A 27,422-nucleotide genomic window follows, 5' to 3' on the forward strand; every position below is an offset into this window, starting at 1 on the left:
TCTTGGATAAACATTGTTACACGTTATTGCGTCTCTCCCGGATTTCGGCATCCTCTTGCCTGTCAGTTATCTCCGCTATTTGGGCCTGCATATATGTTGCCCTTTTGTCCGTCTTTTTAATCTGTTTCGTTGCGGTCGCCATCTTGTCCTCTAGAGCACCGATCCGTTCTCCAAGGCCCTGGATCTCTTTCTTCAGGTCCTGTAGCCCGTCATTAATCATATTTTTCATGTCCTAGTATAAACCGGCATCTGTGCCGGCTCCACCACTGGATCTTCTTCCCGCTCCGAATCAGAGTCCGCAGTCGATTCCGGCGCCATTGCAGCTCCTGCGCTCCGTGGGGTGGATCAGCCGAGATATTTGCGCAGATCGCCCTCCTTCTTTTTTCGGGGATTTAGCGGGGCCATCTCGGGGGTTGTCGCCGTGATTTAATATATTTTCCAGCTTTTATTTATCGTTTGTGCGTTGTTGTTTTATATTTTTATTGGAAGTGGGGAACGGAGCTCAATCCTATGCTGCCATCCACTCCAGCCTCGTGTATGCTCCTCCCGCCTTGACATTTTTGGTACCAGGAATGTATGAAATAGTATAATTAAAGCGGGAGAAGAAGAGAGCCCACTAAGCTTGACGGGATCCCAACCGTTGGGCCCCCTCGATATACAGCAAATTTTTGTGGTCGTGAGAATAGCCACAGGTTCTTTGGTGCCTTCTAAAAGATGCCTCCATTCTTGTAGAGCCAGTTTAATGGCCAAAAGTTCACGATTACCAACATCATAATTTCTTTCAGCAGATTAAAATTTCCGCGAAAAAAACCCACAGGGATGGAGTCTTTCTTGAGGAGACGATCTCTGAGAGAGAACTGCACCAGCTCCTACATCCGAAGCGTCGACTTCCAAAGTGAAGGGAAGAGAGGTATCTGGATGGCGTAGGATGGGTGCGGACACAAAAGCTTTTTTAAGGACCTCGAAAGCAACAATAGCTTCAGGAGACCAGGAGGTGGGATCGGCACCTTTCTTGGTCAGGGCGGTGATGGGAAGAGCAATAGAAGAAAATGTATTGATGAATTTCCAGGAATAATTGACAAAGCCGGGGAAACGCTGCACAGCTTTGAGCAAATTAGGCAGCGGCCAGTCAAGAACCGAATTAATTTTTCTGGATCCATAGAGAAACCTTGATTGGAAAAAATGTATCCTAAAAAAGAAGTAGAGGTCTGGTGGAACAAACATTTCTAGATCTTGGCGTATAGGCAGTTACAACGGAGCCTAGAGAGCACCAGTTTGGTGTGTTGAATGTGCTCCTCCAGGTTTTTAGAAAACATAAGAATGTCATCCAGATATACTATGACAAATGTCCCCAACACATCCCTGAAAATGTCGTTCATGAGCTCTTGAAAGACAGCAGGGGCATTGCATAAGCCAAAGGGCAAAACTAGATACTCATAATGTCCAGATCGCGTATTAAACGAGGTTTTCCACTCGTCCCCTCTCTTATGCGAATGAGATTATAGGCCCCTCTTAAGTCAAGCTTGGAGAAGATAGAGGCCCTGTGGACGGATGTTCACAGAGGTACGCAATTAGGAGGATTTATAATGTGAAATTATAATAAGGCTTTATTGTGCCTTTTCCTTTTTATCAGGAAAACATCCAAACAAGGGGGGGGGGAACAAAGCTTCCGTTCACTTGGGAGTATTTCTAGTGAAAACACCATGCAATCAATTCACATCTCCCTAGTCAAGCATTTCTCCCCAGCCCCAAAACATAGCATGCAATAAGCAGATATAAGCAGTCTCTGAAGAATAAAAGTCTTATCTGTTTGCAAGCTTCTCTGCTCTCCTGGAACCGCACGCATGCGTGCACAGAAAATATCAGCATCCAGGTTTTAGAAGTCTTATTTGGTCCTTGAAGGAAGACCTAATTTCCTCGCCTATGCTTCAGAACTGAGAGGAGCCTTTCCTCTGCCAAGAAAACTGAAGCCTTGTGACTGGATACTACACCCTCTGCACCATTTTGCAGCAGACTTCCCCGGAGAAGTTTTCACGCCCTGCCACTGTTATCTCCGGTCTTTGATGAACTTCAGGCCTGGTAGACAAAAACGAAATGAAACATAACGCAAGCCAGGTTTCAAGTCCTTTGTCTCAATTTATTACTCATAGGTTAATGACATTTATACAGAAAAAAAGAAGATATTGGTTAGAGGCATAACATAGGCGTAACATAGGCGTATCCTAGGTGTAACATAGGCGTATCCTAGGTGTGTCTTGGGCGTAGCTTTGATTAGAGGCGTGATTTAGGGGCAGGACATATTAGTGGTGTGACTTTTGGAACGTGTCTTTTACAATACAAGCAATTGTTTGAATACATAGCTTATTCATTGTCTGTTATCAAAAGAGACCTTGAGTCTTTAGCAACTAAATTACACTATTTTGCTTCTTGCAGAGAACCATTCTATTATATTCTAACTAAAACATCAGGAAATTGACAACACAAAAGTATCGTAGTAATATCCTGACCAGGAAGAAAAGCAATGCAATTTGGCAGAAACTGAGTGCATTTAGGAATTATATTTCAGCAAAAGGCTGACTACAGAATCTTAACTAGTTATGACCATACAAAATGGAAGCTTAACACGAGTGCAGATTCTGGCCTGACATACTGGTCCTAACAGTCCTTGTGGTTTGGAGGGAAAATCTTTACTGTCCCTGCTTCAGCTCCCTTGTCTTCAGGGTTTGTCAGCATACAGGTTTAGAAGTTTTCCCTGTGTCTTGAAAGTAGCTCTGCTATCTTTTGGCAGAGCTCAAGACAAGTGAGTCTCCAAGTTCAGCTCAGGTGTCATCTAAAGAGTTCTTACTTCCTGTTTCAAAAGACAGGCTTTCTAAGCCATCTAATCAGGCAGGTGGTGTTTAGTAATGAACTACCAGAGGTTAACCACCACACTTCTGGATTAAAGGCACATTACTGAACAGGGATAAGTCCCCTGTTACATACCTCCCCTGTTTGTGGGAAGCTCGGGCTTACCACGGCCAAAGCCCATCCTTCCTCTCTCATTCTAGATATCTCTGTGACTTGAATGAGAGTGGATGGAGGAAGAGAACCCTCTGTCCCGCTTGGATTGGACCCTTTCTCCAATTTATTTTTGTCTCCTCTCGAAGATGCTTGAGATCAGCACTCCTCAGTCGCTCAAGGAGGACTTTTTCCACGTAAAGTCTTTTAATCACGTGCGCGGTCTTGAGAATTCTGTTGCGTCGGGCACTCCTCTTTTTGTATACAAAGTGTATGGCAACAGTTGTAGAGAAGTTAGGACTAGCCCTTAGAGTTATCTGCTCTTGAAGTGGTCTTTCTGCCGCTTCTCCACACCACGGAGTCGCCAGTTCAGTGTCTTCAGCTAAGGATTCTTCTGGCTTTGATTCTGCACTCCTACCTCTGTTTGTTGCCTGTTGGACAGCTGTAGGTTTGGCAAGTGCTTTCTTTGGTGGCTCAAACTTTGTAATTTTGTTTTGAAGTTGCGTAGAGTCCCCAACTCTCAATGTACCCTTGTCCTTGCGGACATTAGTTACTGTGGGATACTGGTGCTTGGGCAGAGCCAATACCTTTTTCCATATTGGAGGAATCTGTATCAGAGTCTCCTTCATATTCTGGAGCTCTGTAATTTTTGTCATCAAGGTTGCCGCTGCGTCTGTTTTCTCTTTGGTGTACTGACTCAAGGAAATGGAACAGTCTCTCTGTCTCTCCAGCTCTTGCTCCAGTTTCTGAGCCTTCTCACGCTCCCTCTCATACAGAGTCAACCGGTATCGAAGCTCCGCTTCCAACGATGCTCTGAAGACATGCAGCATGGCCTTTAGATCCTCATACTGCTCTGTGGGGATGTACTGGGTATTCAGACGTTCCTGCAGCGCTTGTACCTCTTTAGCAGCCTGCAGTTTTTTTTTCTGTAGTGTTTGCTGCTTCTCCTCAGCATACTGGAGGTGTGTACGCAGACCTTGCAGTTGGTCTGCAGTCGGTGCTCTGCGTCAAACTTTTCCTTGACTTCTTCTGTTAACTGAAAAATTTCTTCTTTCAGTTTTAAGTTTTCTCTTTTTAATCTTGAATGTTCTCCTTTTTCTGTCTCTGTATTCTTCAAGGCTTCTTTGCAGTCCTCCTTCCATTTACACACATCTGCTTTGAGAATGACCATCTCCTGGCGTGAGACTTCCTTCTCTAGGTTGAGGGTCTGAAGCTCCTTCTGAGAGACTTTGAGATCTGCATCAAGATTACCAATAGTTTCTTTAGCAATGTCCAGCTCCTCAGTGAGACTGTGTAGTTCCTTTCTGGAAACTTCCAGGTCTGTGCGGCAGCTGTTGGTCTCATGATATGAGGCATTCAGTGCTCTGCGGAGTGTCTGAACCTCTTTCTGAGATACGTCCACTTCTATCCGGACACTGTTGATCTCCTGTTGTGAGGCATTCAGCTCTATGTGAAGAGTGTGAACCACTTGCTGGAAGACTGTCATCTGCTTCAGTGCCTCCTCATACTTCTGCTTTAGCGTAGACATCATTTTATCAGATTGGCTCTGCTTTTCATCCATGGCGGAAATAGTAGCCTTTGCAGTATCTAGCTCAGTCTTGAGATCATCCAATTCTGTCCTGGCTAAAGAGTAAATTGTGAGCACATCTTTTTGTAGCCTCACGTTAATTTTCTGTAGCTCTGTGTTATCTGCTCTCTCAAGTTTCAATTGTTCTCGAAGTAGATCACAGTCACGCCTGGCAATTTTCAGTGAGTCTTCAGGGCTGGTCAAGGGATCGTCACTCACTGGTTCCGGCTCCGCTTCCCTGGGATGGTTGGTTGAGGGTTCCTCACTGTTGGCACCAGACAGACACTTCTTTGGGGTACCCGACTTTTGCCTTGGGCCCTCTGGATATTCGGTTAACCGTGGGACGAATTCTCCATTTTCTCTAGGCTGCAGGGCAACTCTGTCCCCCATTTTCTCCACAGGATCTGCGGACGTGTCTGTTACTTCCACGGTAAGTGAAGAACTGCTTTTCTTTTTCTTTTTCCGCCTTTTTGATTTCGATGACACCGTCCCTTCAGGGATATTGGAGTCTCCATCTTCATTTGAAATTTTAGCAGCTTCATTATATACGCCAGGCTTTTCTTGCAGCTGCTTTAGCTGACAGAAATATTCGGTGACCCACTGCTTCCGCTCTGTCTCCTGCTGATCATATTCGTCATCAAAGGAGCGGTCTTTTCTGTTCGTGCCGAGTTCAGGCACCCCCACCATTCTTGGGGTGTTTTGTGGGTGTGACTCGGTTCGGGTTCCCCGTAAGAGATGTCTTCCTCTTTATTGGACTGGAAGGGCCACTCTTCCGTGGGGTAGGGTTCATTACAGGAACGCTGCATCTTGTCCTCCATTTTTAGGCTATCAGGTGTAATTTTCTTCCTGACCTCAGGAGGCGCTATTGCAGCTGTTGCCACTGTATTTGCTAGAACCCCCCAATTGTGGCAGTCCTACAGATGAGCATATTTTGCTTGTAGAGGTCATAGCTCTCACAGGCATCTCTGTAGACTTTTCTTTCTTGGGTAATTTTTTTTTTCCTCAATATCAGCAGTACTGTGCATGCATTTTCATTTATCAGGTATACAAGATTGTGCAGTTGCTAGGTAAAAAAAAGTATATTTGCTATACACCATTTATTTGCTAGGTGCAATCCCTCCGCTTTAGCAACAGAATTTGGTTTTCTGCCTGAGTTCAGTAATTTTCAGTCTCATCTTTGGGTATTATGGCATTCCCACTTCCCACTTTGGGTGTCTGTTTTGCTCCCAAGATAATAGGCATACTTTTTTACTTGAAGAAAAAAAAAACATTCTTTGCAGTGGACTCAACACTCAGCAATTGGCTTTGAAAAACCTTTTCCTTTATAGGGCAATTTTACACTCAGCATTTGTTTGCTAAAAATTCCCTTGCTTCAGCACAGTCTTGTATCAATTTTCACACTTTTCTGCATATATTCAATTCACAGCTGGTAGCCCTATGCGGTGTGGCAACCTTTATTTGCAAAATCAGTACCACTCGTGGGTCACCATTTGTTTTCACTGCTTCAGCGAAACTTTTGAAAACAACAAACACCTATCCCTTTTCAAGGGCTGACTCACTTCTTGAACCCTGACTATGGCTGGAAGGCAAAACCCCACTATTTCAATGACGATATTACGCTTTGTGATAGGCAAATAAAGTTTTAGCTGCTTCAGCAGTCTCTCTCCTCTTGGGATTGGGGTAAAGAGTCCATCTGTGTTTTTGTAAGTTTCAATGCAGTGTAAGTTTCAGTGCAGTGGTGTGTCCCTTTAATTCTGATTTCTGCTGCATGAGGTTTTTTTCTAAGTTTCTCAGACTGTTTGTAAGCAAAAAGCATAAAAAAAAATTTCACATAAAAATCTCCGGTCCTTTTAAACTACAAAGACACCTCTTATCCCACTTCTGACACCACATGTGGACGGACGTTCACAGAGGTACGCAATTAGGAGGCTTTATAATGTGAAATTATAATAAGGCTTTATTGTGCCTTCTCCTTTTTATCAGGAAAACATCCAAACAAGGGGGTGGGAACAAAGCTTCCGTTCACTTGGGAGTATTTCTAGTGAAAACACTATGCAATCAATTCACATCTCCCTAGTCAAGCATTTCTACCCAGCCCCAAAACATAGCATGCAATAAGCAGATATAAGCAGTCTCTTAAGAATAAAAGTCTTATCTGTTTGTAAGCTTCTCTGCTCTCCTGGAACCGCACCCATGCGTGCACATAAAATATCAGCATCCAGGTTTTAGAAGTCTTATTTGGTCCTTGTGGTTTGGAGGGAAAATCTTTACTGTCCCTTCTTCAGCTCCCTTGTCTTCAGGGTTTGTCAGCATACAGGTTTAGAAGTTTTCCCTGTGTCTTGAAAGCAGCTCTGCAATCTTTTGGCAGAGCTCAAGACAAGTGAGTCTCCAAGTTCAGCTCAGGTGTCAGCTAAAGAGTTCTCACTTCCTGTTTCAAAAGACAGGCTTTCTAAGCCATCTAATCAGGCAGGTGGTGTTTAGTAATTAACTACCAGAGGTTAACCACCACACTGCTGGATTAAAGGCACATTACTGAACAGGGATAAGTCCTCTGTTACAGGCCCCCTGAAGACGATCGAACAATTCGGAGATTAAGGGAAGGGGATACCGATTCTTTACCATGATCTTATTGAGTCCGCGAAAGTCGATGCATTGCCTAAGTGATCCATCCTTCTTCTTTATGAAGAAGAAGCCTGCCTCGGCAGGGGAGGTAGAGTTGCGGATGAATACTTTTTCCAAATTTTCTTGAATATAGGACATCATGGCCTAAGTCTCAGGAACGGACAAAGGATACGACTTCGACTTCGGAAGAATGGTCCCAGGAATCAAGTTGAAAGGGCAATCGTACGGACGGTGGGAAGGTAAAACCTCAGCTTGTACCTTGTTGAACACATCCAAGTACTCATGATACACGGTCGGTAGGATCGAAAGATTGGAAGGAACGGAATCCATCCTGGCAAGCACCGCAACAGGAGGAACCGTAGGAGCAGAGTCAGTGGAAGAAGACCACTGGATAGGCAGGGTGCCGGTCCAAACAATGCGCGGATTGTGGAGTTGAAGCCAAGGCAATCCTAAAATAAGTTGAACAGTAGGAGAATTGAAGATGTCGAAAATAATTACCTTTTTATGACCGTCGGCCAGGGTCAGTGTGAGAGGAATGGACTCCCAGATGATAAAGGCTGGCTGGAGTGGATGACCGTCGATTGCCTCGAGACCAATAGATGCTTTTCTTCTCACCATAGGGATTTGATTCTCAGAGGCGAAGGTTTGGTCCAGGAAGTTACCTCCAGATCCAGAGTCAACGAAAGCTTTAACCTTCAGGAAAAGTTCAGGACCCTCCAGGGTTATTTGGGAGATTTTCAAGGAGAGAGGGGCAGGGAGAGACAGTACCAAGTAGAAGCCCCTCTACCTTTACTGGGTATTCCCGTTTTCCCGGCTTCAGGGAAAAATTCTGAAGACGATTTTCCGAAGAACCGCAGTAGAAACAGAGTCCCTTCTGACGGCGTCGTGCTCTCTCTGCGGCCCAAAGTTGTTGGCTACCGATTTGCATCGGCTCCAGGGCATCCAGTGTCAGGAGAAAGGACGTGGGCGACCTGTGAGATACAACAGGGGAAGAAAGAGAACGAGAACAGTGTCTCTCGTACCGTTGCTCCTGGGTACACTGGTCCATGCGTACGCTTAGTGTAATCAACTCCTCCAGGGAAGAAGGCCAGGCATGAGTAGCAAGATCATCTTTCAAGGTGTCAGAGAGCCCATGCCAATATGCGGCGGCAAGTGCCTCATTATTCCATTGGTTCTCTGCGGCGAGAGTACGGAACTCAATTGCGTACTTGGCAGCAGATCTTTGGGCTTGGGAAATGTGAAAGAGAGAGAATGCAGCTGTCTCGCGCCTTGCAGGAGTATCGAATACCAGCTGAAATTTGCATCTGAATTTAGGATAATATTGAGTTAGTTCGCTTTTAAGTTCCCAGACAGGAGAAGCCAAAGCGAAGGCATCACCGGTCAACAAAGCATAAATGTAGGCCACTTTAGAACGACCAGTTGGGAACTGAGATAAGGCCATCTCGAATTGCACCTCGCATTGGTTAAGGAAACCGCGGAAGGCGAGGGGGTCCCCATCGTAGCAATTAGGTGGTGGAATGCAGGGTCCAGAGCTAGCATAGGAAGTGCGCGCGAGGCGGCCACAGGGGAGAATAGCTCCCAAGAAGATACAGCCCCCAGGGTGCACAGGGGCCGAGTCAGGTGACGCCAGGTAGCCAATAGGGCTGTAGGATCTCCTTGCAGGGGAGATTGGATACATTTCGCGCGTTAAGCCCACCCCACTCGGCATCAGGAGCAGCTAGGGGAAAGAGGCAGTGTGCAGAAATTAGTGACTCCCTGCACTAGGCCAGCAGCCCCCTAGGCCCCAGATAGCCCTGAGCCACCTGTAGCTTTGAGTGTTTCAGGGACAGGCCCCAGGTTAGGGACCCTGCCCCTTACTATCCAGAGTGGCAGCGCTGACCACGGGACAAGGGGGGTTATTCTGTGGACATGGTGTGGGGGTACACGGTGGTGGGTGTGGGGATTATGCAATATCCTTATGCAGTGTTAACCTTTAATGCGTTTAGTGAATGTTATGCTCATATATGCAGTAAAGCCTGTTCTGTTTTACAAATGTTTGCTTAACGTGATTGTTTCATGTGAGGGCCTCCTCCCACTCCGTTGGGATCCCTCCCAGGTGGAGGCGTTGCACCACGAGATCGCATTATATGTATGTACCCCAGGCTCCCCAAGTGGAGGCTTAGGCTCCTGAGAGCCACACAGGTATACACAGCAGGTAGTAGCGTCTGTATTCACAGGGAATACCCGTTACACATGGTTATAACAGGACGTGCAGAACAGTCAGTGAGGAGTATGTTTGTTCCAGAAATGAATGGATGAGAGACGGGGCGGTTACCCTAGGCAGGGCACAGGGGACGAAAAGGTACACCGGTCACTGAAGTGAGTATTTGAGGAGTAGTAGGAACTGGAGTATGTTCTTCGATTGACTCAGAGGAAGTTGTACTTGTCTCTGAAGTAAGTATCAGAGAAACAGCAAGAGCCAAACTAGGTATTTTGATTGAGTCAGAAGGCTTTGCGCTAGCCTCTGAAGTGGGTATCTGAGAAACAGCAAGGGCCAGACTAGATGTGTCAGTTGAATCAGAGGGCATTGTGGTTGTCTCTGAAGTGGGGATTGAGAAACAGCAGGAACTGAACAAGGTACTTCTATGGAATCAGGAGAGAAAGCGCTTGTTACAGACGTGGGTCTTTGAGAATCCATAGTGGGTGCAACAGGCTCTATGGGAGACTCTGTGGCAAGGATCTTGGAATCAATTAACGAAATTGCAGGTATTACAGGCATGGCAGGGTAGACAGCATGTAAAACAGGAGCTTTAGCAAAGGTGATTGGCGCCTCACAGACTACAGGGGAGTCGGGGGACAGGAAGCCTGGCTTTAAATCAGCAGTGAGATTAGTGGTGCAGGATAACACCGGAAGTGCTGGATAATCCTTACAAGCAATAAGGGAAGAGCCAGAGTGTACTAAGGAATCAGAAGCAGGTAAGCTAATTTCTGAAGTGATAGCCTGAGGGGCAGTAAAGGGGAAGCTAATCGCTGTAAAGGGTTCTAAGGAAACTGACTCAGAGTCCAGGACAGGAATAGCAAGAGTTTGAGACACAGGAGGAAAATCATTGGTGGTAGGCGTATCACATAAAACTGGGGGGACAAAGACAGGGTGACCAGTTTTTACTTCAGGAATTTGAGCAGTAGCAGAGGTTAACACCGGGTGTGCTGGAAAATTCTTAAATGCAGTGAGAGATACTTGAGGGTTTAAAGGAGTATAAGGGTACTTTGAAATAGAAACCTGATCCTCCACTGCAGGCAGGGAAGACTCCGAATTCATTAAGGGAACAGAGGCAGGTACGCTGACCTTTGAAGTGATAGCTAGAGAAATAGCAACTAGAACCTCAGAGGACGCAAGATGTGCAATGTCTGCTTTTAACCCCAAGGGTAGAGAACTAACAGGGGTTAACACAGGCAATGTCAGAGAGTCATAGAAAAGGGGATCTGACTTTGGAACTGGGCGCATAGAAGGTTCATCTTCAGATACTGGAAACCTAACATTGGCATGGGAATTACAAGAATACACAGAGGAAGGCTCAAAGGTTTCATTAACAGGGGTTAAAGCAGGCAGTGCAGGATAGTCTGAGTGCATGAATTCTGATTTAGAAAGTGAAGGCAAAAAGGGTCCATACTCTGATACTAAAAGAGTAACATCAGCTTGTGCAATACAGGAATATACAATGGAAGCCTCGCAGAGCTGACTAGCAGGGGTTAAAGAAGGTATAACCTCGGGGTCTAAACACAGGGAGGTTGAATCAGGGCTAGGAGCCGTGAGCTTCTTCCTTAGGAGGCAGTGACAGAGGGTCAGAGGAAAGGGAGGTGGAGTAAGTAGCAGGAACCGTGGCAAATTCTCCTTTTGGCTTAAGAGGAACAAAATCAGTTTTGTAATATCCAGGAGAAGGGGGTACCCCCAAGGGTTTTGTAACAGGACTAGCAGCACAGGGGAACAGTCCAGTTACAGCGTAGTTGGCAAGGAGAGGGTCATGTTCTTTTATGTACTCATCAAACGCTAGGGACAGTTTATGGAGCGAATCTTGAGCCCGCGCCAGTTGCACTGGATTCACATTGTCCCAGGTAACAGGGGAACCAGGAGAAGGGACGCATGAGAGCAGGGCCTGTTTTGTTTCCCTGAGGTGCTGGGCCCTAATAAGGAGTTCTTTATAGAGCAGTCTTTCAGACAAAGTTAGACCTTCAAACAGAGACAGGATTTCAGGCGGGGGCATCATTTCAAACAGGAACCGGTCTGCAGATAGTATTTCCGACAGAAACATTCCCACCTTAACGGTCATGCTCGCCACAAACCGGGACCGGACCGTGGGGCTGAGGTGGGGATGTGAACACACCGACCTTAGGCCACGCAGCCGGTTCAGGATTGCACAGTTCGTAGTCATTCATAGCAGGTTCAGGATTGGAGACAGTAGCAGCATCGATATCCAAGCAGGGGTTCGGCAACGGGAAGTCAGGTGTGCTCTGCTTCAGTGAAGGAGTAGAAGCAGCGCAGGAGTGGCCACTGCGTGAGGCGTGGGAACGGCCCATGGTACCGGTAACTGCAAAGAGAGAGGGCAGACCGGGCTCGGCACACCGCTGGGCAGCACTGGCAGAACAATGCTTCAGCGCAGGAGTCCAGAATGGGCCTCTTCGAGGGGAGAGCAGCAAGCTTCAGGACTCAAAAGGCAGGCCTCAGCTATGGGAAAGGCAGCTGGCCTCAAGGACAGGAATCTGAACGATACACTGGGAATCCACCGCTTCAGCACTGGAACCAGGACACGGCCTCTGCAATAGAGATACACAGCAGGCCCCAGGAACCAGGAAACAGGAATTAGGAACATGAAAACATGGAAACATGGACAGGACGGTCAAATAGGTGCTTGTGGCAAACAAAGTTACATCCTATGACTAAGGTTTTTGCTTGGCACTGAGGCAATGTAAGAGAGCAGTATAAGAAGGCCAGCGGGCCAATCCCAGGAGAGAGATGTGAGGGCTTTCCTCCAATGAGAGAGCACCAAGGAAGGACTGCAGTAATTGCCAGCATAGGTGGATGTGAGGGGAGGTTGTCTGGAAGCAGCACAGTTCTGTAAGGAAAGTGTTTTCACCAATCCCAGGAACGGATTCCTTACAATGCACTTAACTGCACTATTTTTTTCATTTCAGAGAGAGCTGCACTACCAATCCTGTTACAAAGTATTTTACAGTAGTTTTACAGTAGTTCCAGTATACAGTAGTTTGACAGTAGTAAATGCATAGTCCAATATGGAGTAGATATACTGTACACAATGCCATTATACAGTATGCACTTAACTGCAATCATTTTTTCTTTCCTTTTCAGAGAGAGCTGAACTAAAAAAGGACAGGTGGGGGGAGGGGGGTATTCTGTGTAAATTGTGTGAACTGTGTGTATAGTGTATCTAAAGTACAGTCATGATTTACACAACCCACCCCCCTCTCTCAATGAACTACAGAATGCAATGTGGCCATGACGAATAAGAGAAAGACTAAAAATTTGTATTTCTGTTTTATTATTATAAATGTCATGATTATTTGTATTTTACATTCTTCCATGATTATCCACCGTCCCTCAATTTTCAACTGACAGAAGAACTACAGTACGTGTACAAAAAAGTTAAAGACTGAATTTTGTATTATTCACGATTATTTGTATTTTTTATTCCTGATAAAATAAATATTTCATTACATTCACGATAATCATAATCATTGAAACCACAACCTCTCCCCTCCCCCCCAAAGAAAAAGAAAGAATTACAAAAATTGATAATTTATCAAAAACATGATTCAGATTATGGTTTTTATAAATCTCTTTTTTTTCGCTTTGAACTTTAAATTCACTTTGAATGTGTGTGTGGGGGGGGGGGTGAGATTCTTAAAGAAGGCTTTGTGTTTGTGTGTGAATTGCTTAGTACGTTGTAAACCTCACAAATTTACACAAGTTTCTGTAGTTGCCAAGAAGGGCTAATCAGATAAACATATTAAATTCGAGAAGGGATTATCACAAGTGCGCATGCGTTACCGTAAACAAAGCCTCAAAGGGTTGGGGGGGTGGATGGATGAGTCATACTGTATGAATGGTTTGTGAGAGGTCCCAAAGAGGCTTACACGCAGGCGCAGAGATATGACAGATTTTTCCAGACTTAATTTACAAATGAAAGTGAAGTTATACACGCATGCGCATTAATAATTAACTAGGTCCCTTCCCAAAGAGTATTACACACAGGTGCAGAGATGTGACACCAGGCTAGGGATGATTAAAACCACAAAGCCAACCATTTGAAAATGAATGGTCTGTGAGAGGTGTCGATAAGAATAGTATACAAATGGGTAAATCAACTGACTAACCCTCCAGGCGCTCAGAATAAAGCATAGTCCTGCTGGTAGGAGATGATATGATGAATCTTTGAGACCCAGGCTATAAACAACCGTAATATGGTATGGTATGATATATAATCCTTTCCCCCAACCGGCTCACCATGAGCACTATAGGGTTGGGACACGGGAAACTCACGTGTTAGTCCTTGGGGTTGTTTACACCAAGCCTGTCTGGTCTTTCAGCATAGTATGTATTCCTGCTTCTCCTGGATGAAGCTGGGATGCCTCCGTCTCATGATCTTTCCTCTTCACCGCCAACCCGATACCCGCAAGAGCGGAGGGTGGTCACCTGACCGGCGGCATGAACGGTACTTCCGGATGACGTCACGGGAGACCCGGTGATCCAGCAACAAACCAGCAGTGACTCGGCGTGCAGACGCGTAGTGCAGCAATGTAGAAAACCTCTCAGGAAGAGAAAAAACGCCGCACAGCACGAAAAAGAATAAGTGAAGGCTGATGTAGGGGAATAAAAAAGCTTTATTTGCACAAGATGCAAGCGAGTCCTCTTGACGCGTTTCGGCCTGGCAGGCCTTTGTCAAAAGAGTGATTCGCTTGCATCACAAGACATCTAGTTATACACCAGCAAACCTATGACAGCTGTTCATGTCACTCAATGCAATGAGTTTCAGGTGTCCAGCATTACAATCATTAGCAACCTCAGTGTCAAACATAATGCTCGCATAACCAACATAGACGTCAGATGAAAATGTTTAAAACACAAAAATACAAATAAAATGACCAATCATTATGACCAATGGCATAAAAATATACCCGAAATCTAGGTGTTTCAGATCGGTGTATTAATGATAGGTCAATAAAACATGAAGTCTTTACTCCTTGAGCTTGGATAAAGCAAAAAATCATTAATCTAAATTTATTCACAGACCCAGATACGTGGGTTCCTGACGAAGCTTACTGCGAAACGCATAGTTCCCTGCCGGAGCTCATTGAAAGAGGGACCCAGACAACCGCCGAACATCCGGTTTAGATCCTCTCTCCCGGTCCCACTGTCGGACGCGTCAGCGGGAGCGCAAGCGGAAGAAGAGGTCTTTCCGGATAGCCTCGCGGCTGATGCTGGGCAGTGTTATTTGTGTGAGTGTGTTCACTGTTTTTTTATACCTTTTTATACTGTTACAAATAAAACTTTATCAGCGACTAATTCAGACTTTGCCCATCCTTTGTTTTATGGGCGTCAGGGAGAGAAGCCACTCATACACCATACCCATTGGGACTGAACACTAAGACGCATCTACACCATCTGAGTGTGCTGACAACACCCACTGAGGGAACAAACTCACATATGCCCGTGTGAGTTTTTTCTATTATTTCTCCGCTTTAGGAGTTTTTATTTACCCACCACATCCATCGCTGAGGGTGAAGTCTCACACAAGCCCGTGTGAGTCGTTGAAACTTACATTTTATGTTTCATTTACTGTATATCTAGTGTCATTCACCACTATCCCTCCCTCTCCCTCCCCTGCCCCCCCCCCCTTTCCCCCTTCCCTCCCTATCTACACTGATTTATGCATTAATACTGCGATTTGTCTTATTTTCCACCATTATCTTGAGTTCCACGAGTTTGCGCTGACCACCATCATACTCCAATAATATAAAAACAGTATGAAAAGAAATAAAAGTATTGATTACAAAATAATACAGTACATATAGAAATGTGATAATTTTATATTCGAAGAAGATGCAACGTTATATTTTTGTAATACTGTATACTGTAAATCTTCCATTTTACAATTACTGCGTGCTCACACACAGACTTGCAGAAAATGTACGGCTGTACTGTAGGTTGAATTGCTATTAGACTTTTAAGACAACATCTCGCGAATGCCCACCTGGAAGCATCGTTGAGAGCTTTGTTGGTCAGAACTTGGGTTTTCAATTTGATTCGAGAGGATAGGGAAAGCCAGTGAAGGGAATTGCATAGTGGCGTGGTAGAAGTGGAACAAACATGAATTGCTACTTTATTTTCCCCTTTTCTTAATAAGCTATTGACTACTAAAAGGGCTATCCTTCCACAGAAAAGATAAGACTGAAAACTGTTTCTATGAGAAGTTTGAGCCCATCCTAAAAAGTGACTGTATTGTTACAAATCTGTACTAGATTATTTTTAAATCTTCCAGCCTTGATAACCTGTCTGTGATAATTTATCCTCAGCAGACCCAGCAAAATGCCTCACATCACCAAGTGGTTTGCGCTCCAAAAATACAGATACGTCCAATCATCATTATTACAAAAGTAAGTTTTATCTCCATGTAATTATCAACAACATCTAAGGACTATTCTCAGGGCTCCGGCCAGGTAAACAAGTAGAAACATCAGGAACCATAGCAATGAGGCTTCTATAAAGAGAGTCTGCTGAGATCAACATTTAGACGGTCAGTGACAATGTCGGGAGTCTCCAGATACTGTACGTGCATCAGAAGGAAACTACAAACAGGTAAGAGAAGCTCACTGCTAAGTACACAGCACATCATAATATCAATGGGATGATCTCTGGTTATCCTGGGACTAAAGCAGAATGTGTAGTATGGGAGAATATAATATAATGATGTGCCACTGAAAGTAATGCAAAAAAGCCAGAACAGATGATTTGATGATAATAACTGTAACCACAGAAGGACACAAATAGCAACAAAACAAATTAATTCTATTCTTACTCTGTGCTTCTCAGACTGCTGCTCCCGACCGTTGTAACTTTCTTCTTCTGATATATATACATGGCAGTTGCATAGTAACATAGAGCTGTGATTGCGCATGATTCAATGCAATCAAACTTAGTGAATACATCTAATAATTGATAAGGGTAGGTGAACTAGACATTTGTGGTGCACACGATAGGCTATCAATATTTAATGTTTAATTAAAAACTAAAATAAATCCCAAAACATAAAAATAAATGAGTAACAATGTGAAGACATAGATATTTAATATATTTTAAACATAGAAGAGTGTCACTGGGAAGTATAATGAGAAGTGTTGCTGGGAAGTGTAATGTTTGTTGAGAGAAACAATAATAGGTTCCATTTGTCATTGGGTTTGTACTCCATCTATGGTAGTGCTGGTATATATATTGATGTGTTAATGGTTGGAGACCACATCAACAGTGATACCCATTTAGACACGACACAAATCAGTGGTAAATAGTAACAAAAGTATTCTGTAAACAAACATCTGGATCTAGCTATAGTATAATGCAATAGGCAACTGAGGTTGGAAAGGCAAATAGATGTGCCTATCGGCAGTTATGCTGGCTCCTAGGTCAAGGAAGAAACCTACTTCTGTGCAGGTTAGATAATAATGTACCCCAATGTAGTGGTGAGAGAGCAGCATATTTCAAATGCCTGATGGATTGTGTTATGAATAAGCCCTCACAAACCTGCTAGATATTTTACAGCTCTAACTGGCTGCCTTCTGGATACTATAATACACAATAGCTATAATTTCACAATACAGTTCTTACTGGCTGCCTCCTGTATGCTATTACCTATTAACCTGGTTAGACTGTCACTGGTAAATGGTAGCTAGTACAATACCAATATGCTGCTCTTTCTGGCTGCCTATTGATTATAATAAATCTGTAATAGCGTAATGCAGGGGTAAGCTGTTTTTTTTAATTGATACGGATAATTAAGTGTATATTGCAGGTCTTTTATTTCTCTCTCACAACCTTTCACTGCTTCCTGTCATGCTATAGGTATATTTGCTATAGGCGATTTTACAAACTTAAATATTTGAATACTATTCAGTAAAGAACAATGACATTTATATTCCGTATATTAAGTTTCAATAGTACTCTTGATGTTTGATTGTATAATTTTAACTTCAAACTACATGTCTTTTTCTGCCTAGAGATGGGCAAACTGGTCTCAATCTGTTCTGTGGATTTCCCCTAGTTTTTTAGACTAAATCCAATCCACACACCAAAATCCGCCTGTGGAGTGGGTACTAAAATACCCGAGTATGATACTACTTAAGTTTTAAATTGCGTTGCTCACAAGGACTATTTGTAATTGTCACCTTTTCTGAATAGAATGTGAATACAACAAATCAGGCTATATTCAGCCTAAAGTATTTACCCTATCAGGCGGCACCAAGTATATTTGGCTGGAATACCATACTTGTATTAGAACCTAACTACCACCTATCAGTGGGGTGCTTCTTGCAACCGCACCCTTCACTGTTTTCTTTGCAGCCTACTTACAACATTTTTCTGAGTGACAATCTAATCAGGAGTGGTTTGGATGGTGTTAGGCTGTTACTTTAATACACATACACACCACACTTTCCGGACCTATATATATTCACCACCCTGAGGCATCTTTTACATTAGGATTAGAATTTATTTAAATTGCCAGTCCCTATTAGTCCCTCTGTATACCACCCCAACCACTGTGTTTTGATTTGGAGGTGCGTTGTTTAATACTTGTTTTAACTATTCATGTCATTACCTGTCCTAAGTGTTGTGTGTCTGTGTTTTGGTGTTCATCCTAACTTAATATGTTATTTCATAAACCAATAAAGGTAACATTTTATTCCGTACATTTACATAATTATCAATGAGTGCTAGTTATATAGGGGCCTTTTTCACCTGTCTAGGCAAGTGTAGTTTTGTTCATTAACTCTTTACCCCTGGCACCATCTTATAGACTGTATCAAGAGCGAGCTTTCTTCCCTCTCTCCCCCATCTTCTCCACTCTCTTCCAATATTCATTATAATTTTAACTTCCAACGTACATGTCTTTTTCCCGTCTGGAGATGGGTAAACTGTTCTCAATCCGTTCCGCGGATTTCCCTTAGTTTTTTAGACTAAATCCATTCTTCACACCAAAATTCGTCTGTGTATTGGGTACTAAAATATCCGAGCCGATACCATTCAATTGTACAACTCACTGGTATATGTTATTATTTATCCTAATAAGGGATAATCATGGCACTCCCGTTCTCACAAGTCCATAGAAGAGTAAGAAGTACTTGAAGATCCTTTTGTTACAAAAGTTTCTTCTTCAGAAAATCAGGACTCAGTTTCAGTTCAAATATATCAGCAGTTTATTCTTCAATCAGCTTTCAATCTTCAATAAGCTTTTACATAGCAAAGATACATACATACTCTTACTTGTCGGTTCAAAATACAGAAGGGTAGTAGTTTAAACTACATTACCCATGATTCTTATACTTTTCTGAACAAAGAACTCATCAATCAATGTCTCTTTCTCTCCTGATTAAACAGACTGATTTCCTAAGGAGGTAAAAACCCCTAGGGATTTCTGCTGGTAGGGATATAATATATCACAGAACAGACAGGACCTGAGACACTGATACCTACATACTGTTTATACAATTATAACCATATGTGAACCCTGATTTCCAAGCTGACCATGAGCCTTTCATAAAAGCAGCATGTTGAACTTATAAAGGTTAACCTGTTGGGTGCTGAATATATATAATACATGTGTATATACTTGTATTGCTATTCTACTTTTAATATAGAAAATATATAACTAAACTAAATTCATCAAGCCCCTCTTTGATACTGTAAGTATCATTTCTTATAAGCTGATCTTGTAATTAAAAAAATGAATTTAAATTCAGCATTGGTTATAACTGCATTCAATTTCCCCATTCTTCTAAACAGAATAACACAACATATAATAAGTATGAAAATGAAAATATTATTTGATTTACCCCTCCTATCCTTCTACAAAACCGTGTATCATTGCTATTATCACTTAAAACTCCTGTTAAGACACACTCATAAGGATATTGCATACACTCAACAAGATTAGTTTGTTCTTCACATTCTATTGCTGTCCCCAAAGTGTACTGCACAATAATAATAATGTCATTGTTCTGTATACTGAGATTCCCCAGTTCCAGATCTTCCGTTGTTTTGCTTCTTTCTTTGGTAAAAGTTTCTTTGGAATTAATTCATCTGAACATTGTTCTGAATCAGGTATTCGCTTATACCCTTCCTGCATCATAAATGCTTCATATCCAAATGGTCGTACAGTCCATTGTCCAATGTTAAAAGTCATCTGTAACATAAAAAAATAAAACAGTATCATTGTTCTTTAACCCTTGACCTTCAGAACTAGTTTACATTGATCAATATGTACCAACATTGAAGCACTTGCTTTTGGTTTGGTATTAACACGTTGTATTTGTAGAACAGTTTGACCCATTTTCTTAAGAATAGTATAAGGTCCTTCCCAACATGCATTCCATGGGCCAGGTTTCCTGAAAGTTTTTACCATAACTTTCATTCCTGGAAGAAATTTATAAGCTGGATTTACTTTTACATCCCCATTTTCTCTGGGAGCCATGTTTTCTGCAGCAAAATGTAAAAGTTTAGCTAACTGACCTTGCAATACAGATAACCATTGAGTATGCTCGGTGGCCATCTTTAATGGTCCCGAAACTTGAGGTTCTGATGGAAAAACTAAAGGCATCCGCCTTCCAGTCATTAACTCATGAGGAGTTAACTGTGTTCTTGCATTGGGTGTTGCTCGAATAGACATAAGAACTCCTGGTAAATGATTAACCCAATGTTTGCCATATTCTGCTAACATCTTTTTAAGTCTTGATTTCAATGTTCTATTCATTTTTTCAACTATCCCAGCTGACTGCGGATGATATGGGACATGAAACCGCTGCTGGATCCCCAGCAGGGAACATAAATGTTTCATAATTTCACCTATGAAATGTGGCCCATTATCTGATTCAATTACTCTTGGAAATCCCCAAACTGAAAACACTTCTTTCCACAAAGCTTTGGCTGTGCTTAGAGCAGTATTGTTGGTTAGTGGAATAGCTTCTACCCATTTGGAGAATATATCCACTATTACAAGACAATACTGTAGCCCTCCTGGAGCTGCTGGTAAAGGACCTATGAAATCAATTTGAATCGATTCCCAGGGACCACCTGCCAAGGGCACTCGCTGTAATACAGGTCTCTGTCCTTTGGGCCTTGGATTGAATTGAGCACAAATTAAGCATTCTTCACATACTTCCTGACACCTTTTTTCAATATTTTCACCCTCAAATTTAGCCATGATAATTTCTTTTAAAGATTGAATTCCTATATGACCCAATTGACAGTGATTGAATTGAATTAGTTCCTTTAAGATCCCTTTTGGAACATATGGACAGAAAGTACCATCATCTCTTATGGATCCCCATAAGCCTGTTTCTTTATGTAGTGTATAGTCCCTTTTTAACATAGATTCCTGCTGTTGTTGCAATAGCTTTAAATCTGCCACTGGTTCCCCTAGTGTTTCTCTTTTAAGGGTAACTGCAAGAATTATATGTTCAGGATATAACAATTCTCCTACCAAAGCAGCTTCTCGAGCAGCTTTGTCTACGAGATTGTTATTGATAGACTCATAATCTTTTGTGACCTGGTGCGCTTTAACCTTTATGATACTACACCTGTCAGGTGTTTTAGCAGCTTGATCAAAGAGTTCTTGCAATATTACACCATGAGCCAATGGTTTATTTTGAGAGTCCACCATACCACGCTTGGACCATACAGGTAAATGTAGTGTAAGTGATTTAACTACATACCCACTATCACTAAAGATGTTACAGTGTTCATAACCCATATTGATGGCTTTCTTAACTGCCTCTAATTCTGCCCTTTGAGCTGACATCCCTCCAGGAAGTCTATATTTCCAGACTTCTTGTGTGTCAGGATTCCAAATAGCAAAACCTGTTTTGTACTGCCCTTCATAGAAAAAGCGTGCCCCATCTACAAACAATGATACTCCGTCCGGCTTCATTTGTTTGGAGAATGGAGACCATGCCTCTTCCTCTACTGCTTCCTGACAATCATGAGGAGTCCCAGAAAAATTCATTAGCTCAGGTAAAACAAATTTTGTGCTACTCTCTACCATTAAGAGTCGATCCTGTAATTTTAATACCCACTGAGCTAATCTAGCAGAATGTACTGCCATGTCTGTGCAGGACTGGAGAAGTTTTAAAGGTGTATGTGGTGTTTGGATTATAATAGTCCCAAATCCTATTATGTGTTCCATTGCTTCTAAAGCCCAATTAATAGCCATTAATTGTTTAACACATTCATACATCCCCTTCTCAACTGGTGTCATTAAGCGAGAGAAGTATCCCAATATCCTCTCTTCTTTGTATTGTTTTTGCAAAAGCACTGCAGAAATAGATTCTTTCCCTACATGACACTGTATGATATAAGGTGAATCTATCACAGGTGCAGCTAATGTTGGGGCTCGGCTGAGTTCCCGTTTAAGCTGAACCCATGCTTGCTCAGTTACATCTGTCCAGAGTAACGTGTCCTGCAATTGTGAACCTTTTAAAAGATCATACAATGGTTTGGCAATTCCTGCCATATACATGATAAACTCTCTACTGAAGTTAACTAATCCTAGAAACTTCCAAAGATCACCTATTGTAAGTGGCCTAGGTAACAGTTGTACTGCTTCTACACGTTTTTGTCGTGGAGATTTACCTTGATCTGTAATATCCACTCCCAAAAAAGCAACTTTTGACTGCAGCAGCTGTACTTTTTGTGTGTTCAATTTTAAGCCTCTTGCATCAATGCTTCACAAAGATAATGTAAAATGTTTACATGCTCCTGTATGTCCTCTATTTGAATAAGAAGGTCATCTACATACTGCAAAATCTTATCTCCATATCCTAAGGGTTCAATTACACCTGCTAGCGCTTTATGGAAGTATACCGGCGAGGAATGGAAACCTTGCGGGAGTACTCTCCATAAATATTGTTTATTTTGAAAAGTAAAAGCAAACCTGTACTGACTTTTCTCAGCAAGTGGAATTGCAAAGTAGCCGTTTCTTATATCTGGGCATGAAAAATACTTTGCTTTACCATTAACCCTTGCCATGATATCAGGAGATGAGGCCACGAGATGTGCTGCTGGAGGTGTGTATTTATTTACAACACGTAAATCAACCACCACCTCCAAGACCCATCTGCTTTCTTTACTGGCCAAATTGGAGAATTGCATTTAGAATTACCTTCTCTTAGTGCCCCTTGTTTTACCAAAGCATCTATTATTTCTTTAATAGGTTTTTCTGCTTCTTGTGGGAATTTGTACTGTCTTACTGCTGGTGGATCAGGACCTTCAACTACAACTTCCACCTCCATCCGCCCACAATCCTGTTTGGATTTGGACCAGAGATCTGGAAACTGCAATTGAAGCTGTGCCAGCAATCCACTGGTGTCCTCCAGTAATGCTTGTTTCTCTTTAACTTGCACAGGACATGTATCCCAAAAATCAGTCAATCCAAAACATACCCCTTCTGTTCTAGGTTTAACTCTGGGCCATGGATTATCATAATTTGCTTTCCAAAGGATCAAATTATGCAAATCAACAGTTAATCCATGTTTGAGAATATTGTCCATCCCTAAAATATTATACAGACCTCCCGGCTGATACCAGAAATCCCATATTTCTGTGCCCCAATGTAATTTTACTTTTTTATTGGAAGCTAAATAAGCCATGTCATGTGAACCATTAAACCCAATTAATGTAATAGATGTGTTGCTATCATCTATGGCTATATTCTCTTTTGTGAGAGACACTGAAGCCCCAGTGTCCACTAAAAACTCCAGTCTTTTCCCCTCCATTGTTCCTTGTATATATGGTCTGCCATCTCCCCCTAGAGTAATTTCTGTAAGGTATGACAAAGGATCAATGGGAGGACCACACCCCTATGCTGAAGCAACTAATCCCTTTACAATTCTTTCACCAGACTTGCATTGATCAGCCTCATCCATACGAGCCTTTATTAACATTATCTCATCCCTGCATGCCTGGTATTCACTAATAGTACAAGTGGATGCTGAAGGAGCGGAAGGAATTACATATTTCTCTTCGCTTCTGATAGCATGCACTGACTGTACTTGATTATTGTAAGTTTGGGCATGTCCCTGTTTCTTGTATGCTGGGTTAAGCCCATTTTCCTTACCCTTGTTTTCCTGGTCTGCCTGAAACTTGTAACAATTTCTTTTAAAATGACCTGGTTTATTACAGTAAAAACACACACACTCCTGATTTTGTGCATTATCAGCAGATTGATTTCTCTGATTGTTCCAACCCTGCCCTTTTCCCTGAGAGCCTTTGAACCCCCCACGGTTAGCAGATCTACCTCTTGATGCTACATAAGATACTTGACCAAATCCTTCATCCTCAAAACCTTGATAAGCAAAGACTTTGGCTGCTTCCATGCCCTTATTTTGAAAAAGCATTCGAGCCTCCAAAATCTGTGATGCAGCATGATCCACATTAGGAGTCAAATGCTCTAAATTTTACTACATCTGATAACCCCTGAATTTTACTGACAAATTCAATAACACATTGCTTATCATCATCTCTTGTCATTTTAGCAGGATCTTTGCTATTTATTAAACACCATGCCTTAGTCCACATACTAGCACAAACTCTCATGTCATCCTCTTTATTTATTTTAAAAGAGTCCAGAACATTAGGGAGCAGTCTCTCAACTCCCGTAGCACTCTGTACTACCAATAGCAATCTTTGAGTCTCAGAAGGGAAAATGTTTTTTAACACTTCATCATCATCTCCTTTTCCCCACTGTGCCTCATCATCTTGCAAAACTTGATTTTGTATCATTGTTTCAAATTTAGATTTTACCCATGAACTAAGGGCAGCTGGTAACCAAATTAACAACATTTTGTATGCATCAACATTGTCAAACCCTCTTTTTGTTATTTCTCCTTCAAAAATACCACAATTGTAAAATGGACCTTTTTTCTCATCATACTTAGGAAAGTCTTTTACCAACTTGGACATTTTTAGATTATCCAAATTAGAAGAGCCTGTCACAGTATGCAAATGATTGGACAAATCAGATTTTAGCAAATCCCAATTAACTTTTTCTTCTGCATACTTAGTACCTTCTAACACTTGTATTCCCTGTGATAGAGGATCAGTAACTTTCCACAATACCTCAGTGCGGTCTATTAAATCACCCACACTGCGAATAGTGTCTTTTTGAACCTCTTGCAATTTTTCAGCATCGTCACTCAAAGCTCGCACTGCTGCCCGCAGCAGATCAACAGTGAGGCGATTCTGACCAAGAGCTTCTTTTAATGGTCCTACACGCACTTTCATTTTTTGTACCTGAGGAGCATCCTCAGCAGATTCTGAAGTACCTGTCTCAACTGTTTCAATAACAGTCACATTATCCATGACCTGATCTAGGTTGTCAATGGCATTTACTATTTTACTCATTAAATCAGACATTTGATTATAAGCAGGTACTCTTGGAGTACTGAGTCCAGACAAGCGAGGCATAGATTGTGGACCACGTGGTGTAGACATATTTAAAGTACTGTGCGTGGTAACACCCATTATTGCCCCCATCAATATATCCCTCTTGTCTTTAGACTGAGTACATACAATACAACCATCACTTTCCTTTTTATAACACTCTTGCATTGCATTTGAAGTATCTATAAAACCTTTTGCTAACAATCCTACTTTCTTTTCATCTTTAAACATTTCAAATTTTCTCCCTTCTACTTCTTTAATTCCATCTAAGACAAACAACATAAAATCATCCCAAATATCCAAAGGATTACCCCCAGAGATGTTGGTATCCAAAGAATATTTGGAGGCTTTTCTCTTAAGCCAGTCCATCTTCAAACGATAATCAATATATGGACTAAAAAAAACTTTAAATTTGATTATCGTGACTACCCTCCTTCAGTATGTAGTATGTAAGTAACGAATAACGTACCGTTACAGGGGTTCTGATGTGGAAGCGTGCACTCCTCCACTATATAGCACTCCTTTTTCTTCTGTATCTTTGCTCAAGAGACACCCCGCCTTATTCCGGGCCCAAATGAAGTAACCAGGCGACCTTGGGTTGCTGATTTGTCTCTTTCCTTGGTCTTTGTACTTCAAAAAAAATAACAGACGTCTTTCCTTTATCCTCACGGTATACCGAATTTTTCCTCCTGAACTGGAACCAATTTCCTTGAATGAAGTCTTTCAATTCCGGATCTTCATGGGCAACGTTTACAGACTAGGAATAAGGTTTATGGAAACCCTCTCTCCTTTTGGGAGACACGATAACTCTCACCTTTTTATTCCTTTTAGCTGTTAGTCCATGCCCGCTGCATTCTCCACCATTATGTTACAAAAGTTTCTTCTTCAGAAAATCAGGACTCAGTTTCAGTTCAAATATATCAGCAGTTTATTCTTCAATCAGCTTTCAATCTTCAATAAGCTTTTACATAGCAAAGATACATACATACTCTTACTTGTCGGTTCAAAATACAGAAGGGTAGTAGTTTAAACTACATTACCCATGATTCTTATACTTTTCTGAACAAAGAACTCATCAATCAATGTCTCTTTCTCTCCTGATTAAACAGACTGATTTCCTCAGGAGGTAAAAACCCCTAGGGATTTCTGCTGGTAGGGATATAATATATCACAGAACAGACAGGACCTGAGACACTGATACCTACATACTGTTTATACAATTATAACCATATGTGAACCCTGATTTCCAAGCTGACCATGAGCCTTTCATAAAAGCAGCATGTTGAACTTATAAAGGTTAACCTGTTGGGTGCTGAATATATATAATACATGTGTATATACTTGTATTGCTATTCTACTTTTAATATAGAAAATATATAACTAAACTAAATTCATCACCTTTCATCCCAAGGCTGTATATCCTGTCTAGGATGTATCTCATACTGTACATCGCACATACAGTATAGTGCAGCACATGCTGTTGGTTGCAGTATTTTGTGTCCTCCTTTCTCTATGCAGTGGAAGAAATACATATGACAGTATAAAATTGGTATTGTAGGGCCTACTGAAATGGGGTTACTGTGACGTGGTTGCAGCTTAAAATATTTTGGCCAAAGTATTGAACTAAATTTCACATATTTATGAAGAAAGCATATAGATAAAATATAGACTGTAGGTCAATTACATTCTGTAGCCATTGGTTCCCTCCTCAGAGTCCCCTGTCACCCATATAAAGGACTCTAGTGAGGTCAATCAGATTATTCAGTGACTTAGATGGGATTCACAAAGTTTACAGGTGACATGTGTCTTTGAGGCATTCAACAGATTTGTCCAGACTTTCTGTTTTCGGTGCCGCAGACCGACGTGATAATTCTCAACCCGTTCGTGACACACAGAAACGCATGGTTTGGGGCCCGGGAGGATAAAACACAGCATTAATGTCCCTGGCCATTCAGTCTGGAGGAGCTGCAAGTCTCCACAGAACAGCTGAAGAAGATGAGAGGCAGTGAAAAGCAATCTCCATATGTTTCCTTCCCCTTGGTGATGATGATGTAGATTACTGTATATGGTCCTATAGTATTCCCCTCATTCCCCCTCCTATATGGTTATTTAAATCACCGAAGGGAAGAACAGATATGGTGACTGTTTCTCACCACCTCTTAACTTCCTCAGCTGTTCTGGGTAGAAACCTAACTGTATTAGTTACATTAGCCTGTAGTAAATAATTGTCATGCAATGCCTTAAAAACCGCTAATGTAATTAAGGGGTTAAATCCTCCCGTTACCCCTCCCCCCAGGATAACTAACAACCTACCCAAGTGAAGGTACCCTTTACCCGCCACCTCTACCCCAACAAAATACACACCCTCCTATATAGGGGGTGCCGAAGCAACAACTAACACCACCTACGGAGAAGTTCATAGGATGCTTGAAAAAATTAAAGTAAATAAGACACCTGACCCCGATGGCATACTGATACAACGACCATTATTCGAACACTTCACGTGTCATGTACATCGGATTTGAAAACCGCGGGATG

This window comes from Ascaphus truei, chromosome 4 (assembly GCF_040206685.1).
Source record: "Ascaphus truei isolate aAscTru1 chromosome 4, aAscTru1.hap1, whole genome shotgun sequence".
NCBI lineage: Eukaryota > Metazoa > Chordata > Amphibia > Anura > Ascaphidae > Ascaphus > Ascaphus truei.